Genomic DNA, 18184 nt, shown 5'->3' with positions numbered 1-18184 from the left:
AAGAAGCTTCTAAATTCTTGGGGACTGAGTTTGTGAATTGGCAAATTTAACCTGGTTGTACAAACTGGCTATGTGCATTTGTCCGTGATAAGGAAAAGAAAGATTTCTCATGCTCCCTCAGAGTTCTCCACAAAGGAAAACACATTTTTTAGTGCCTTTTGAGGGATGGAAAATGTGAGAAATGAACCAGGGTTCAGAGAGTTTGAGGAAGCACATGGGATTTTTTTCCTGCAATTGTAGGAGAAATCTAGTTAGTAATGAGGCCAGGGTTTCTTTACAGAAAGAAGTTGCATTGGGGCTGGTGTCAGTTCATTGAGTTGAATATCCTCTGCAAACTTGATGCTTCCAAACTCTTGTTGGTGATGTTTGTGAAATGTCCATTTTGCCCTGGCTGTTTAGCTCTGTGGTGATATTCCCTGATATGGCAAAGAAGGACTTCTCATATCAAGTCAGACCCTTCCTCTACAGAGAACACTTTTGGAATGCCTTTCAAGAAAAGGAATCTGCCTCTTGCACACCAGTGCTCAGAGAGGGAGAGGCAGTACATGGGTGTCCTTGCCATAGTGATAGGAGAAGTTGATTTGGGACTGAGGCAAGGGTGGTTTTCCTGAGCCAAGAGGCATTGGGGATGGAGTCCTTATTCAGAGGTGAATGTATGAAACATCTGCATTGCTTGCAATCTCTTGTCTTCTGGTTTTGTTTGGATGGCCATTCTGCCCTGTTTGTACAAACTAGCCTTGTGCTGTTTTCCCTGCTTGTGCAAACAAGGCATGGTCATGCCCAAACGACCGTGTCCTGAATGGAGAACCTTTTTGAAGTGCTTTTCAGGAACTGTAGAGTCATGCACAAGCTTCTAAATGCTTGGGGCCTGAGATATTGTATTGTCAATTTTTACCCTGATTGTATGAACAGGCTATTTGCTGTTTCACCCTAATATGGAAATGAAGGATTTTTCATGCCCCCTCATCATTCTCCACTAAGGAGAACACTTTTGGCGTGCCTTTTGAGGGATGGAAACTCCGTGCAATTTACCATGTCTAAGGGAGCGACAGACAGCACATTTTAATTGTTAGCAAAATTGTAGTAGAATTCTATATTGGTAATAGGCAAGGCCTTATTTCCTGAACAATGATGCATTGGGGTTGGTGTTTGTTCATTGAGTTGAATATCCTCTGCACCCATGATGCTTCCAAAATCTTGTTTGTGACATTGGTGAAATGTCCATTTGGCCCTGGTCATAAGAACTTCCTATGTGCTGATATTCCCCAATATTGCAAAGCAGGATTTCTCCTGCCAAATCAGACCCTTCCTCTACAGAGAACACTTTTGGAATGCCTTTCAAGAAAAGGAAACTCGCTGATGCACACCAGTGCTCAGAGAGGAAGAGGCAGGACCTTGCCATCTTTGACACAATGACAGGAGAATTTTATGTGGGAAAGAGGCAAGGGGGTCTTCCCTGTGCCACAAGGCATTGGAGTTGGAGTCCATCTAGGGAGGTGAATGTCCAAAGCCACCACATTGCTTCCAAACCCTTGTTTTCTGGAATTTTTATGATTGCCATTTTGCCATGTTTGTATGAACTAACCATGTGATGTTTTCACAGGATGTGCACACAGGGCGTGGTCATGCTCAATCTTCTGTCTCTGGAATGGAGGACAATTTTGAAGTGCCTTTCATGCAATGGAAAGTCACTTCACCAAACCAGAGCTCCAAGGCCAAGAGGGACCTATTTAGTTTCTGTGCCCCAAGTATAGGAGAATTCTAGCTGTGCAAAAAGCCAGGGTTGATTTTCTGAACAAAAAGTCACAATGGGGCTCAGGTTCATTCACGGATGTGATGATACAGTGGAACCAGGAAGCTTCCAAGCTCTGGTTTGTGGTATTTGTGAAATGACTCTTTGGCCTGATTGTACGAATTAGCTCGGTTCTGCTATTCCCTGATATGGAACAGATGGAATTATCCTTCCAATGCAGGCTTCTCCTCAAAGAACATCCTGTTTGCAGTGCCTTTAATGGGATGGAAACACCACGCACAGAAACATTGCTCAGAGAGCAAATGGTAACACTTTAGTTTATTTCCTGCAACATGTAGGAGATGTCGAAGGGGGAAAAAGGCTAGGGTTTCTTTCCTGAGCATAGATGCATTTGGGCTCATGTCTTTTTACTGAGTTGAATACATGCTGCAAACAATTCTCCTACAATCTCTTGTTGGTGACTTTAAGTAAAGGCCATTTTGCCCTGGTTGTATGAATGAGGTATGTGTTACTTATTCCCGAGATGGAAAAGAAGGATTTCTCATGCCAAATCAAACTTCCTTTCTAAGGAGAACATGTTTGGGGTGTCTTTAAAGCCATCTAAACTGCATGCCCCAACCTATTGCTCAGAGAATTTGAGGCTGCACCTGTGGTTTTGAGCCATACTTCCTGCAAATTCTAGGTGGGCAATAGGCAAGGGTTGCTTTCCTGAGCACAGTGGCATTGGGCTGATGGACCATCATGGGGTTGGTTTCCCTCTTGAACCAGGAATCTTCTAAATACTTTGGGGCTGAGTTTGTGAATTGGCAATTTTAACCATGATTGTACAAACAGGGTATGTGCTGCTTGTCCCTGATATGGAAAAGAAGGATTTCTCAAGCCCTCTCAGAGGTCTCCAAAAAGGACAACACTTTTGGAGTTCTTTTAGAGGGATGAAAACTGCGTTCCATGAACCAGGGCTAAGAGAGCAAGAGGCATCACTTTGGAATTGTTCCTGCAATTGAAGGAGAAGACCAGTTTGGAAATAGTCAAGGTCTGCTTTCCTGAATCAAGATGCATTGGGGCTGTTGTCTGTTCATTGAGTTGAATATCCTCTGTACCCATGATGCTTCCAAACTCTTGTTTGTGACATTTGTGAAATGTCCATTTGGCCCTGATCATATGAACTATCTATGGGCTGATATTCCCCAATGTTGCAAATAATGATTTCTCCTCCTAAATCAGACCCTTCCTCTTCAGAGAACACTTTTGGAATGCCTTTCAAGCAAAGGAAACTCCCTACCATTCACCAGGGATCAGAGAGGCAGAGGCAGGACATTGGCGACTTTGCCACAATGACAGCAGTAGATTATGTCACAAAGTGGCAAGGGAGGCTTCCCTGAGCTAAGCGGCATTGGGGATGGAGTCTGTTTAGGGAGGTGAATGTACAAAGCCACCATGTTGCTTGAAAACTCTTGTTTTCTGGACTTTTTTTGATGGCCATTCTGCCATGTTTGTATGAACTAACCATGTAATGTTTTCACAGGATGTGAAATTCTGCCCTGTTTGCAGGTACTAGCCCTTTGCTCTTTTCCCGGATTGTGCACACTTGGCATGGTCATGCCCAACCTGCCCTCTCTGGAATGGAGAAAACGTTTGAAGTGCCTTTCAGGCAGTGGAATGTCCCTGTAAAAAAACCAGGGCTCCAAGGTGAAGACAGAGATCTTTGCTTTCTGTGCCTTAGGTATAGGAGAAGTCTAGCTGTGCAAAAAGCAAGGGTTGATTTCCTGAAAAATGTCACGATGGGGCTCGGGTGAATTCATGGATGTGATGATACAGTGGAACTAGGAAGCTTCCAAGCTCTGGTTTGTGGTGTTTGTGAAATGGCTCTTTGGCCTGATTGTACAAACTAGCTCAGTTCTTCTTTTCCCTGATATGGAAAAGAAGGAATTTTCCTGACAACACTGGCTTCTCCTCAAAGGAGGTACAGTTTGCAGTGCCTTCCATGGGATGGAAACCCTGTGCATGCTCAGAGAGCAAGTGGCAACACCTTGTTTTATTTCCTACAACGTGTAGGAGAATTCAAGGGTGGAAAAAAGGCTAGGGTTGCTTTCTTAAGCATAGATGCATTTGGGCTCCTGTCAATTCACTGAGTTGAATACATGTTGCAACCAAGTCGCTTCCAATCTCTTGTTGGTGATGTTTGGGTAAAGGCCAGTTTGCCCTTGTTGTATGAATGAGCTATGTGCTGCTTATCCCCGTGATGGAAAAGAAGGATTTCTCATGCCAATTCAAGCTTCTTTTCTAAGTAGAACATGTTTGCCGTGCCCTTCAAGCCATCTAAACTCCCTGCACCAACCTATTGCTCAGAGAGGTTGATGCAGCACCTTTGCTTATGAGCCATAATTCCTGGAAAATTCTAGTAGGAAAATAGGCAAGGTTTGCTTTCCTGAGCACAGAGGCATAGGGGTTGCTGTACTATCATGGGTTTGCTTTCCCTGTTGATCCAGGAAGCTTCTGAATGCTTGAGGGCTAAGACTGTGAATTGGCAATGTTTACCCTGATTGTACAAACAAGCTATGTGCTGCTTTTCACTGATATGGAAAAGAATTATTTTGCATGCCTCCTCACAGGTCTGGAAAAGGAGAACATGTTTGGAGTGCTTTTTGAGGGAAGGCAACTCAGTTCCATTTACCAGGCATAAGAGAGCAAGAGGCAGCACATAGGAATGGTTCATGCCATTGTAGGAGAAGTTTAGTTTGGAAATAGGCAAAGGCTGCTTTCCTGACCCAAGATGCATTGGGGCTGTTGTCTGTTCATTGAGTTGTATATCCTCTGCACCCATGATGCTTCCAAACTTTTATGTGTGATGTTTGAGAAATGTCCATTTTGCCCTGGTCATACGAACTATCTATGTGCTGATATACCCTGATATTGCAAAGAAGAACTTCTCATGCCAAATCCAACCATTCCTGTACAGAGACATTTTTGGAATGACTTTCAAGGAAAGAAAACTCCCTGCCACACTCCAGGGCTCAGAGAGGCAGAGGCAGGACATTGGTGTCTTTGCCACAATAAAAGGAGAAGTCGATGTTGAAAAGAGGCAAGAGGGGCTTCCTTGAGACAAGAGGAATTGGGGATGGAGTCTGTCTAGGGATGTGAATGTATGAAGCCACCATGTTGCTTACAATCTCTTGTTTTCTGGAGTATTTGCAATGACCATTCTGCCTTGTTTGTAGGAACTAGCGCTGTTCTGTTTTTCCCAGTTGTGTTCACAGAGAATGGATATGCCCAATCTGCCCTCTCTGGAATGGAGAAAATGTTTGAAGTGCTTTTCTGTCAATGGAATGTCCCTGTAACAAACCAGGGCTACATGGCAAAGAGGGACCTTTTTGCTTTCTGTGCCCTATATATAGGAGAAGTCTAGCTGTGCAAAAAGCAAGGGTTGATTTCCTGAAAAATGTCACGATGGGGCTCGGGTGAATTCATGGATGCGATGATACAGTGGAACTAGGAAGCTTCCAAGCTCTGGTTTGTGGTGTTTGTGAAATGGCTCTTTGGCCCTGATTGTACAGACTAGCTCTGTGATTATTTTCCCTGATGTGGAAAAGAAGGAATTATCCTTCCAATGCAGGCTTCCACTCAAGGAACATCCAGTTTGCAGTGCATTTCATGGGATGGAATTCCATGCATGCAAGCAGTGCTCAGAGAGCAAGAGGCAACACTTTGCTTTATTTCCCACAACATGTAGGAGAATTCGAGGGTGGAAAAAGGCTAGGGTTTCTTTCCTAAGCATAGATGCATTTGGGCTCGTGTCTTTTCACTGAGTTGAATAATCATTGTAACCCTGTCGCTTGCAATCTCTTGTTGGTGATGATTGTGTAAAAGCCAGTTTTCCCTGATTGTATGAATGAGCTATGTGCTGGTTATCCTTGAGTTTGAAAAGAAGGATTTCTCATGCCAAGTCAAAATTCTTTTCTATTGAGAACATGTTTGCCAGGGCTTTCAAGCCATCTAAACTGCCTGCAACAATCTATTGCTCAGAGAATTTGAGGCATCACCTGCCTTTATGAGCAATTTTTACTGGAAAAGTCTAGGTGGGAAATAGGCTAGGGTTGCTTTCCTGAGCACAGAGGTATTGGGGCTGCTGTATCTTCATGTGGTTGAATTCTCTGTTGAACCAGGAAGCTTCTAAATGCTTGGGAGCTGAGATTGTGAATTGGCAATTTTATCCTGACTGTATGAACAGGCTATGTGCTGTTTGTCCCTGTTATGGAAAGGACTTCTCATGCCACCTCAGAGATCTCCAAAATGGAGAACATGTTTGGAGTTCTTTTTGAGTGATGGCAACTCTGTTCCATGAACCAAGGCTAAGAGACCAAGAGACACACATTGGAATTGTTCCCACAATTGTAGGAGAAGTCTAGTTTGGAAATATACAAGGGATGCTTTCCTGAACAAAGATGCTTTGGGGCTGGTGTCTATTCATTGAGTTGAATATCCTCTGCACCCATAATGCTTCCAAACTCTTGTTTGTGATGTTTGTGAAATGTCCATTTGGCTCTGGTCCTAGGAACTAGTTATGTGCTGATATCCTCCGATATTGCAAACAAGGACTTTTCCTGCAAAATTAGACCATTCCTGTACAGAGAACACTTTTGGAATGCCTTTCCAGCAAAGGAAACTCCCTGCTGCACACCAGTGTTCAGAGAGGAAGAGGAATGACATTTTTGTTTTTGCCACAATGTCAGGAGAAGTCGATGTGACAAAGAGGCAAGGGGGCATCCATGAGCACAGAGGCACTGGGGATGGTGTCTATATAAGGAGGTGAATGTAGAAAGCCACCACGTTGCTTGTAATATGTTGTTTTCTGGAGTGTTTTTGATGGCCATTCTGGCCTGTTTCTATGAACTAACCCTTGCTGTTTTCCCCAGTTGTGCACACAGGGCATGGTCCTGCACCTTCTGCAGTCTCCAGAAAGGAAAACATTTTTGAAGTGCCTTTCAGGCAATGGAAGGTACTTGCACCAAACCAGGGTTCCAAGGAAAGCGGGGCCTCTTTGGTTTCTGAGCCCTATGTATAGGAGAAGTCTAGCTGTGCAAAGAGCAAGGGTTGATTTCCTGATCCAAATTACAATGGGGCTGGGGTGCAGTCATGGATTTGATGATACAGTGGAACCAGAAGCTTCCAAGCTATGGTTTTTGGTGTGTGTGAAATGGCTCATTTGCCCGGATTGTACGAAGCAGCTCATTGCTGCTATTCCCAGTTATGTAATAGAAGGAATCTCCTGTCAATTCAGCTTCTCCTCAAAGGAGATCCAGTTTGCAGTGCCTTTCATGGGATGGAAACACCATGCATGGAACGCATGCTCAGAGAACATGAGTCAACCCATTGGTTTATCTCCTGGAATATGTAGGATAATTTGTGGGGGGAAAAGTCTAGGGTTACTTTCCTGAGCATAGATGCATTTCAGCTTGTGTCTTTTCACTTAGTTGAATACACATTGCCACCAAGTCGTTTCCACTCTCTTATTGGTGATGTTAGGTTAAAGGCCAATTTGCCCTGGTTGTAGGAACTAGCTCTGTGCTGCTTATCCTCAAGCTGGAACAGAAGGATTTCTTATGCCAAATCAAACTTCTTTTCTAAGGAGAACATGTTTGGAGTGGCTTTCAAGCCATCTACACTGCCTGCACCAATCTATTGCTCAGAGAGGTTGAGGCAACTGTTGTGATTATGAGCCATACTTCCTGGAAAAATCTAGGTTGGAAATAGGCAAGGTTTGCTTTACGAAGCACAGAGGCATAGGGGCTGCTTTAAATTCATGGGGTTGGTTTTCCTGTTGAACCTGAAAGTTTCTATATACTTGGAGTCTTAGATTGTGAATTGGCAATTTTTACCATGATAGTATGATATGTTAGGTGCTGCTTGTCCTTGATATGGAAAAGAAGGATTTCTCATACCTGCTCAGTGGTCGCCAAAAAGAATAACACATTTGGACTGATTTTTGAGTGATGGCAACTCTGTTCCATGAACCAGGACTAAGAGAGGAAGAGGAAGCACATTGAAATTGTTGCTGCAACTGTAGGAGAATTCTAGTGAGGAAATAGGCAAGGGCTGTTTTCCTGAACCAAGATGCATTGGCGCTGGTGTCTGTTCATTGAGTTGAATATCCTCTGCACCCATAAAGCTTCCATACTCTTGTTTGTGACATTTGCGTAATGTCAATTTGGCCCTGGTCATATGATCTACGTATTTGCTGATATTCCCCGATATTGCAAAGAAGTATTTCACCTGCCAAATCATATTCTTCCTCTACAGAGAACACTTTTTGAATGCCTTTCTAGCAAAGGAAAATACCTGCCACTCAACAGTGCTCAGAGAGGCATTGGCAGGACATTCATATCTTTGCCACAATGACAGGAGAAATCTATGTTGAAAAGATGCAAGAGGTGCTTTCCTGAGCCAAGAGGAATTGGGGGTGGTGTCCGTCTAGTGAGGTGAACATACAAAGGCACCAAGTTGTTCTCAATCTCTTGATTTTTTGATGTTTTTTGATGCCCATTCTGCCATTTGTACAAACTACCCCTGTGCAGATTTCCCGCTTAGGCACACTGTTCATTGTCATACCCAATCTGCTGTCTCCTGAATGATGAACACTTTAGAAGTGCCTTTCAGGCAATGGAATACCCCTGCACCCAACCAGGGTTCCAAGGAGAAGAGGGACCACTTTGCTTTCTGTGCCCTAGGTATAGGAGAAGTCTAGCTGTAAAAAAAAGCAAGGGTTGATTTCCTGAGAAAAGTCACAATGGGGATGGGTGGCATTCATGGATGTGATGATATGGTGGAATCAGGAACATTCCAAGCTCTGGATTGTGGTGGTTGTGAAATGGAACTAGTGCTCTGATTGTATGAACTAGCTCTATGCTGCTTTTCCATTATATCGAAAAGAAAGAACTCTCCTGCCAATGCAGGCTCCTTTTCAAAGGAGATCCAGTGTACAATGCCTTTCATGTGATGGTAACACCGTGAATGGTACCAGGGTTCAGAGAACAAAGGCAACACATTGGTTTATCTCCCACACTGTATAGGAGAAATCTAGGGGTGAAAATGTCTAGGGTTTATTTCCTGAGCATCGATGAATTTGGGCTCATGTCTTTTCACTGAGTTGAATACACATTGCAACCATGTCACTTCCACTCTCTTATTGATGACCTTTGGGAAAAGGCCATTTAGCCAAGTTGTAAGAACAAGCTATGTGCTGTTTGTGCCCATGATGGAAAGGAAGGATTTCTCTGGTCAAATCGGACTTCTTTTCCAAGGAGAACATGTTTGGAGTGGCTTTCAAGCCATCTAAACTGCCTGTTCCATCCTATTGCTCAGAGAGCTTGAGGCAGCACCTGCATTTATAAGACATACTTAATGGTAAAGTCTAGGTGGGCAATAGGCAAGGATTGCTTTCCTAAGCACAAGGCATTGCAGCTGCTGTACCTTCATGGGGATGGTTTCCCTGTTGAACCTGAAAGCTTCTAAATGCTTGGGGGCTGAGTGTGTGAATTGCAAATTTTTACCCTGATTGTAGGACCAGGCTATGTGCTGCTTGTCCCGGATATGGTAAAGAAGGATATATCATGCCCCTCAGAGTTCTCCACATAGGAGAACACATTTGGAATTCCCTTTGAGTGATGTCAAGTCCGTTCCATGAACCAGAGCAAAGAGAGCAGAGGCAGCATATTGGAATTGTTCCCAAAATTTTAGGCAAATTCAAGTTTGGTAATGGGCAATGGCTGCTTTCATGAACCAAGATGCATTTGGGATGGCGTCCATTCATTGAGATGAATATCCTCTGCAAACATGACACCTCCAAAATCTTGTTTGTGATGTTTGTGAAATGTCCATTTTGCCGTGATCGTACAAACTACCTATGTGCTAATATTCCCCAATATTGCAAAGAAGTACGTCTCCTGCTAAATCAGACCCTTCCTCTACAGAGAACACTTTTTGAATGCCTTTCAAGTAAAGGAAACACCCTGCTGCACACCAGTGCTCACAGAGGCAGAATCAGGACATTGGTGTCTTTGCCACAATGACAGGAGAAGATATGTGTCAAAGAGGCAAGGGTGGGGGGGCTTCCCTGAGCCACAAGGCATTGAGGATGGAGTCCGTCGAGGGATGTGAATGTACAAAGCCAACACATTGCTTGCAATTTCTTGTTTACTGGAGTTTTTTCAAAGGTCATACTGCCCTGTTTGTATGAAATAGCCCTTTGCACTTTTCCTGGGTTGCACACACAGGGCATGGTCATGCCCAATCTACCATATCCTGAAAGGAGAACAAGTTTGAAATGTCTTTCATGCAAAGCAAAGACACTGCACCAAACCAGGGCTCCTAGAAAAAGAGTGACTACTTTGCTTTCTGTACCCTAAGTATAGGAGAAGTCTAGCTGTGCAAAAAGCAATGGTTGATTTCCTGAACAATGTCACAATGGGGCTAGGGTGCATTCACGGATGTGATGATACAGTGGAACCAAGAAGCTTAGAAGTTCTGGATTATGGTGTTTGTGTAAATTTTCTTTTACCCTGAGTATATTAACAAGGTCTGATATGCTTTCCCTGATATGGAAAAGAAGGAATTCTCCTGCAATTATAGGCTTCTCCTCAAAAGAGATCCTGTGTGCAGTGCCCTTCATGGGATGGAAGCAACATGTATGGAACCAGTGTTCAGAGAGCAATAGGTAAAACGTTGGTTTATCTTCCAAAACGTGTAGGAGATTTCAAGGGGGGAAAAAGGTAAGGGTTGCTTTCCTGAGCATAGATGCATCTGAGCTCTTGTCTTTTCACTGAGTTGAATATATGATGCAACTAAGTCGCTTCCAATCCCTGTGATGGAAAAGAAGGATTTCTCTGGCCAAATAAGTCTTCTTTTCTAAGAATAACATGCTTGGAGTGGCTTTCAAGCCATCTAAACTGCCTGTTCCATCCTATTGCTCAGAGAGCTTGAGGCAGCATCTGCATTTATGAGCCATACTTCCTGGAAAAGTCTAGGGGGAAAATAGGCAAGGGTTGTTTTCCTGAGCACAGAGGCATTGGGGCTGCTGTACCTTCATGGCATTGGGTTCCCTGTTGAACCAGGAAGCTTCTAAATGCTTGGGGGCTGAGATTGTGAATTGGCAAATTTTACCCTGATTGTAGGAACAGGCTATGTGCTGCTTGTCCCTGATATGGAAAAGTATTTCTAATACCCCCTAAGAGATATCCAAAAAGGATATCACCTTTGCAGTGCCTTTGGAGTGATGGCAACTCCATGTAATTAACCAGGGCTAAGAGAGCAAGAGGCAGCACATTGAAATTGTTCCTCCATTTGTAGGTGAATTCAAGTTTGAAAATAGGCAAGGGCTGCTTTCCTGATCCAAGATGCATCGGGGCTGGTGTCCATTCATTGAATTGAATATCCTCTACAACAATGATGCTTCCAAACTCTTGTTTGTGAAGTTTTTGAAATGTCCATTTGGCCCTGGTGTACGACTAGTTATGTGCTGACATGTCCCGATAATGAAAATAAAGTCTTCACCTGACAAACAAGACCCTTCCTCTGCAGAAGACAATTTTGGAACACCTTTCAAGCAAAGGAAACTCCCTGCTGCACACCAATGCTCAGAGAGACAGCAGGACATTTGTGTCTTTGCCGCAATGACAGGAGAAGTTGATGAGGGAAAGAGGCAATGGTTCTTCACTGAGCCAAGAGGCATTGGGGATGGTGTCCGTACATGGAGGTGAATGTATGAAGCCAAAAACTTGCTTGCAATCACTTGTTTTCTGGAGTTATTTGAATGGCCATTCTGACCTTGATTACAAACTATCCCTGTGCTGAATACCCCGCTTGTGCAAACATGGCACGGTAATGGCCAACCTGCTGTCTCCTGCAAAGAGAACAATTTTGAAGAGGCTTTCAGGTAATGGGAATCCCTCCACCAAACCAGGGCTCCAAGGCAAATAGGCACACCTCTGGTGTCTGTGCCCTAAGTATAGGACAAGTCTAGATGTACAAAATGCAAGGGATGATTTGATGAGCAAAGTCACAATGGGCCTGGTGAGAGTTCAAAGATTTGATGACGCAGTTGACCCAGGAAATTTTCAAGCTCTGGTCTGTGCTGTTTGTGAACTTGCCCTTTTAACCTGATTTATGAACTAGCTGTGCTGATTTCCCTGATATGGAAAAGAAGGGATTCTCCTGCCAAATCAGGGTCTCCTCAAAGGAAATCCAGTTTGGAGTGCCTTTCATGGGATGGAAACACCTTGCAAAGAACCAGTGCTCAGAGAGCAAGAGGCAACACATGCAATGTGTAGGAGAATTCTAGGGGGGGGAAAGGCAAGGGTTGCTTTCCTGAGCATAGATGCATTTGGGCTCCTCTTTTCTCACTGAGGTGAATGCACTTTGAAACCAAGCCTCTTCCAATCTCTTGTTGGAGACGTTTGTTAAAGGCCATTTTGCCCTGGTTGTACAAATGAGCTATGTGCTGCTTACACGTTTCAAGTGGCTTTCAAGCCATCTAAACTGCCTGCAACAACCTAATACTCAGAGACATTGAGGCAGCACCTGTGTTTATGAGCCATTTTTCCCTGGAAATGTCTAGGTGGAAAATAAGCAAGGGTTGCTTTCCTGAGCACAGAGGCATTGAGACTGCTGTACCTTCACGGGGTTGGTTTCCCCATTGAACCAGGAAGCTTCTAAATGCTTGGGGGCTGAAATTGTGAGTTGGTAATTTTTACTCTGATTGTACGGCCATGCTATGTGCTGCTTTTCCCTGATATGGAAACTCTTTTTTGTGACATTTGTGAAATGTAAAATTAGTCCTGATCGTAAGAACTAGCTATGGGCTGATATTCCCCAGTATTGAAATGAAGGATTTCTCCTGACAAATCAGACCCTTCCTCTGCAGACAACATATTTGGAATACCTTTCTAGCAATGTAAACTCCCTGCTGCACATCAGTGCTCAGCCAGGCAGGGGCAGGACATTGGTGTCTTTGCTACAATGACAGGAGAATCAATGTGGCAAAGAGGCAAGGAGGGCTTCCCAGACCCAAGAGGAATTGGAGATGTATTCTGTCTGGGAAGGTGAATGTACAAATCCACCACATTGCTTGCAATCCATTGTTTTTTGGAATTTTTACTATGGCCATTCTGCCCTGTTTGTATTAACTAGCCCTGTGCTCTTTTCCCCGGTTGTGCACCCAGGGCATACTCATGCCCAATCTGCCATCTCCTGAAAGCAGAGAACATTAGAAGTGCCTTTCATGCAATGGAAAGTCCCTGCACCAAAGCAGGGCTTCAAGGTGAAGAGGGAACACTTTGGTTTCTGTGCCCTAATTATACAAAATTCTAGCTGTGCAAAAAGCAGGGATTGATTTCCTGAGAAAAGTCACAATGGGGCTGGGGTGCATTCATGGATATGATGATATGGTGGAAACAGGAATCTTCCAAGCTCTGGATTATGGTGTTTTTGAAATTGCTCATTTGCCCAGATTGTACGAAATAGCTCTGTGCTGCTTTTCCCTGATATGGAAAAGAATGAATTCTCCTGCCAATGCAGGCTTCTCCTCAAAGGAGATCCTGTGTGCAGTGCCTTTCATGGGATGGAAACACTGTGCACAGAACCCATATGCAGAGAGCAAGAGGCAATCCATTGTTTTTTCTCCCAAAATGTGTAGTTAAATTCAAGTGTTGTAAAAGGCTAGGGATGCTTTCCTGAGCATAGCTGCATTTGGGCTCATGTCTTTTCACTGAGTTCAATACAGGTTGCAACCAAGTCACTTCTGATCTCTTGTTGATGATGTTTGAGTTAATTCTGGAGGCCAGCTCCAACAACCATGTCCAGCAGCCAGGGTTTATACATCCTAATAGGAGATGAACAGTGTCAGCCAAAGAAAGGCAACAGCCTCTTTGTCACTTTTTTCAAGGCTCTGGACTGCTCAACTTTATTGGCATAAGTGGTTAATTATATATAGTTTTTCAGTGCAGATTACATCATAGTTTTAAAAGTGCATTGGTTAACTATTAGGCTTTTTTTTATCACATGGTACATTAGCAATACCTCATGTTTAAAATCTTTAGTCTAACTAAATTTAGTGAATACAACTCAAGGACAAACAGGCACAGCATATCATGTGAGAAAGTGGAGACCCAGCACAAACCATCTCATGGCCAGCCAACTCACACAGGCTGAAGAAGTTACCAACTCAAAAAATCTCATTTTAAGAGTAGTGTCTATCTTTAAAGCATACTTGGCAGGGAGACAGTGTGAGAAAATACAAATCAATGTAGCTAGCTACCACAAAAAGTTTCTAAAATCAAGGACAAATCTCTTTTGATAAAAAGTAATATATGTCTAACTTCTATGTACTTAATTAAAATCCTAACTCTAATATTTACTGTACAACTGGTTAGTAGGTAAACACTATGTTTTAATTAAGTTGGATTTAAATATGGTAAAGTCTCTTAGAATGAAATTCTTATTATATTATTGTTGTAATTTTGTTAAATCACAAATCACCACAGGAGAATAAGAATGGGAAATAAGAATAATAAGCAAATAATCAGGAAAGACTGAGGAAAACTGAATACCAAATAAAACAACAGGAAAGACTAGGTCACCCTAGAAACTATCCATCTTCTCTGGCAAAAACATGGAAATTGTTTTCCCAGGAAAGCCCCAATTCTTCCCCATCAAAATTAATATGAGAGCTGTGTAACCTGGGGCCTGCCCTAAGCTTGTATCATACAGGAAGCCTTTCCTCCTGACCAGAGGACCACCTTCAGCATGCACCTTTCAGGCAGGCTTTTATCTTGTCCAGAGGCCAACCTTCAGCATGTATCATTCAGGCAGGCTTTTATCCTGACCAGAAGCCAACTTTTGGCATGTACTTTTCAGGTGAGCTCCCTTCATTGGTTAGGAACCTGCCTTTCACGTTTCTTTTGCCATCAGGCAAGGTCCTATTTTTGAGTCCCTGCATCTCCTCAGCTCCACGCAGGTAAAGGTCATTTTTCACTGGTTGTAGTACTGAGCTATGTGCTGCTTAACCCCAAGATGGAAAAGAAGGATTTCTCATGAAAAATCAGATTTCCTGCCTAAGGAGTACATGTTTGGAGTGGCTTTCAAGCCATCTAAGCTGCCTGTACAAACCTATTGCTCAGAGAGGTTGAGAAAGCCCCTGAGGTTATGAGCTATACATCCTGGAAAAGACTTGGTGGGCAATAGGCAAGGGTTGACTTGCTGAGCACAGAGGCATTGGGGCTGCTGTACCTTCATGGGGTTGGTTTCCCTGTTGAACCAGGAAGCTTCTAAATGCTTGGGGGCTGAGATTGTGAATTGCAAATTTTACCCTGATTGTACAACCAGGCTATGTGCTGCTTGTCCCTGATAAGGAAAAGAAGGATTTCTTGAGAGAGGAGATGAGATGGTGGAAGAGTAGGGGGACATGCTCACCCTCTCCCACAAACACAACATAAAAAACACATCTACAGGAAAAATGACTCGCACAGAACAGCAACCAATCACTGGCAGAAGAACCTCAACTCCAATAATGGCAAGAAGTTCGTGACATTACTAGGTAAAACAAGAGAAAAGAGGAGAGTGAGCGAAGGTAAATCCGAGCTGGATGGGCACTCCCGAAAGGGAACTGTGGAGGAGAAAGGGATCCCACACCATGGAAAGTCACCTACTTGGGGGAAAGATCAAACAAACTGGAGGAAAATCCAGGTTCAGAGAAGAGTGTAGCAGTAAGTTGGAGTTCTGAAAAGAAGGTTGAGAACTGAATGCACCATCTGAACTACGGGCACAGTCACCAATAATTGAGACACCTTGGTGGGGGATGGGCACTGAGTCCTTGGCTCCAGAGGTTAGTCCCTGGAAAAGGCATGGGGGGGGGGCGTGGTGGAGCAGAGACTGCTTGGGAGGTCTAGAAACTGTTCTGTCAACTTTGACGGGGCAGAGACTGCCTGGGAGACTAGAAGGCAAAGCTGTTGCAGAGGAAGGGAGCAATACTCTAGGGGCGGGGAAGTGGGAAGCCACATCAGAGGGAACCTGGGAGAAGAGCCTGGTCTGTGCCCATGCTGGGGAGGGGAGAGAAGAAGCGGTAGGTCCCCATAGAATACTCCCCACACCACAGCAAGCTCACTGGCCCACTAGTTAGCAGAAAGCTGTGCTTCCCAGTGCAATCGCTCCACCCAAGCCTGCCACCCCCAATGCACTTGCAGGACCAGGGGCTGCCTGCCATCCAGGAGGGCTGGTCTCAACAACTGCCTGAAGCCTACCACTGCAGGAGCTGTCCCTGCCCAGGCCTGCTTGACCTTTGGAGGGGCTACACTTCCACAGAGCAGCACCAAACACCACCAGCCCCCGAGAAAAGGCCTGCAGCCCAGAAAAGCTAGAACAAGCCTAGCCAGGCTATGAAAAGACCTGCCTAATTCTCGGATGGTCTTTCTGAGTTGGGCTGCCATGGGGAGGAGCCTTATGGGTTTTCAGTGGCCCAGCTAGCTTCCAAAGCCCTCAGAGGGCACAGAGCACTCTCAGATCAGCTGCATAGGACTGCCAGCTCCAGGCAGGACCCCCTTCAGTCCAGAAAAGCTGCAACAAGCCTGGATAGGCGGTGAAAAGATCTCAGATGGTCTTTTTGAGTTGGGCTGCCCTGGGGAGGAGCCTCTTGGGTTTTCAGCAGCCCAGCTAGCCACCCAAGCCCTCAGCGGGTGCCGCACTCTTTTGGAACAGCTGCAAAGGACTGCCAGCTTTCTGCAGGACTGCCTGCACCGACAAAAGCTACAAAAAGCTTGGCCAGACTGTGAAAAGATCTGCCTACATTCTCAGGCCATCCTTCTGAGTTGGACTGCCCTAGGGAAGAGCCTCTTAGGTTCTCAGTGACCCAGATAGATGCTCCAGCCCTCAGAGGGTGCTGCACTCCTGAGGAACAACTGCCCAACACCGCTAACCCCCTGCAAGAAACCCACAGCCTAAAAACAGCAGAGCAAGTTCTGCCTGACCGAGTGAAATCTGCAACTATCATGGTGTGGACCTCCCAGTCCTGTCTGCCCTCAGGAAGTCCTCCTTTGCTTCAAAGAGATGCTGTTAGCCCCATCAACACTCCAGAAAAGCTGCACTGCCTCAACAAAGACTGACCAACAACACCAGCCCTCAGGAAACATTCCACAGCAGTGACAAGGCAAACACTGCCCGATAACGGAGAGTACAACTCCCTCAGGAGAAAGAAAACAACAAGCAAGATGAAGAAGCTGAGAAACCACCCCCAGTCAGACCAACAGGAGAACTCAACTAAAACAGTCAACAATGAAACAGATCTCTGCACTCTGACAGACCTGGAGTTCAAAAGAGAAATAATGACAATACTGAAGGAATTAAGAGAAGATATGAACAGTAATGCAGATACCCTCAGAAAGGAACTAGAAAATATAAGGAGGAGCCAAGAAAAACTAGAATATTCATTTGCAGAGATACAAACTGAACTAAGGGTAGTAAAAACCAGAATGAATAATGCAGAAGAACGAATCAGTGATATGGAAGATATAATAATGGAAATCACCCAATCAGGTCAGCAGACAGAAAACCAAATGAAAAAACAGCAAAGCAATATAAGAGACTTATGGGATAATATAAAGTGGGCCAATCTACGCATAATAGGAACTCAAGAAGGAGTAGAAAAAGATACGGGAATGGAAAATATATTTGATGAAATTATCGCTGGCAACTTACCAAATCTAAAGGACACTGGGTTCAAGATACAGGAAGCACAGAGGGCCCCAAACAAATTGAACCCAAATAGACTCACACCAAGACACATTATAATAAAAATGGCAAAAGTTAGTGATAAAGAGAGGATCCTAAAGACAGCAAGAGAAAAGCAGAATATTACCTACAAGGGAACCCTCACAAGGTAATCAGCTGATTTCTCTACAGAAACACTACAGGCCAGGAGGGAATGGCAAGAGATATTTAAAGTGCTAAATGGAAAAAAAAAATATGCAACCTATAATACGCTATCCAGCAAGAATATCATTTAAAATCCAAGGGGAAATAAAAATTTTTTCCAACAAACAAAAAATTAAAGAATACAACAACACAAAACCCAGGCTAAAATTAATACTGAAAGGGCTTCTCTAAACCAAAAAGAAAGGAAGTAAACAGAAGAAAAAAGAAAAGAAAAAAAAAAGAAGAGGAAGAACTAGGACTGAGGAAACCGCAATCAGAGAGCATTCACTGAAATAAACTAGCATACAGATTTAATCATGAACGTGCTTCAAACAAAATAAAATTAAAAAGAAAAAAAATAAAGAGTCAACAAAATCATAAAATGTGGGCAAGTGATGTTAGGAAATAAATAAAGCCTTTTTATGTTTGTTTGTTTCTCTTCTTAATTTTAAGATAGTAATGAAGTGTTTGAACTTA

Source organism: Sus scrofa, chromosome 1, assembly GCF_054392235.1.
Source record: "Sus scrofa isolate SSC_HxYL_T2T_F1_AM1 chromosome 1, Sscrofa_HxYL_maternal_Yorkshire_Landrace_v2.0, whole genome shotgun sequence".
NCBI classification, from domain to species: domain Eukaryota; kingdom Metazoa; phylum Chordata; class Mammalia; order Artiodactyla; family Suidae; genus Sus; species Sus scrofa.
Note: the sequence above shows the minus strand (reverse complement) of the source record.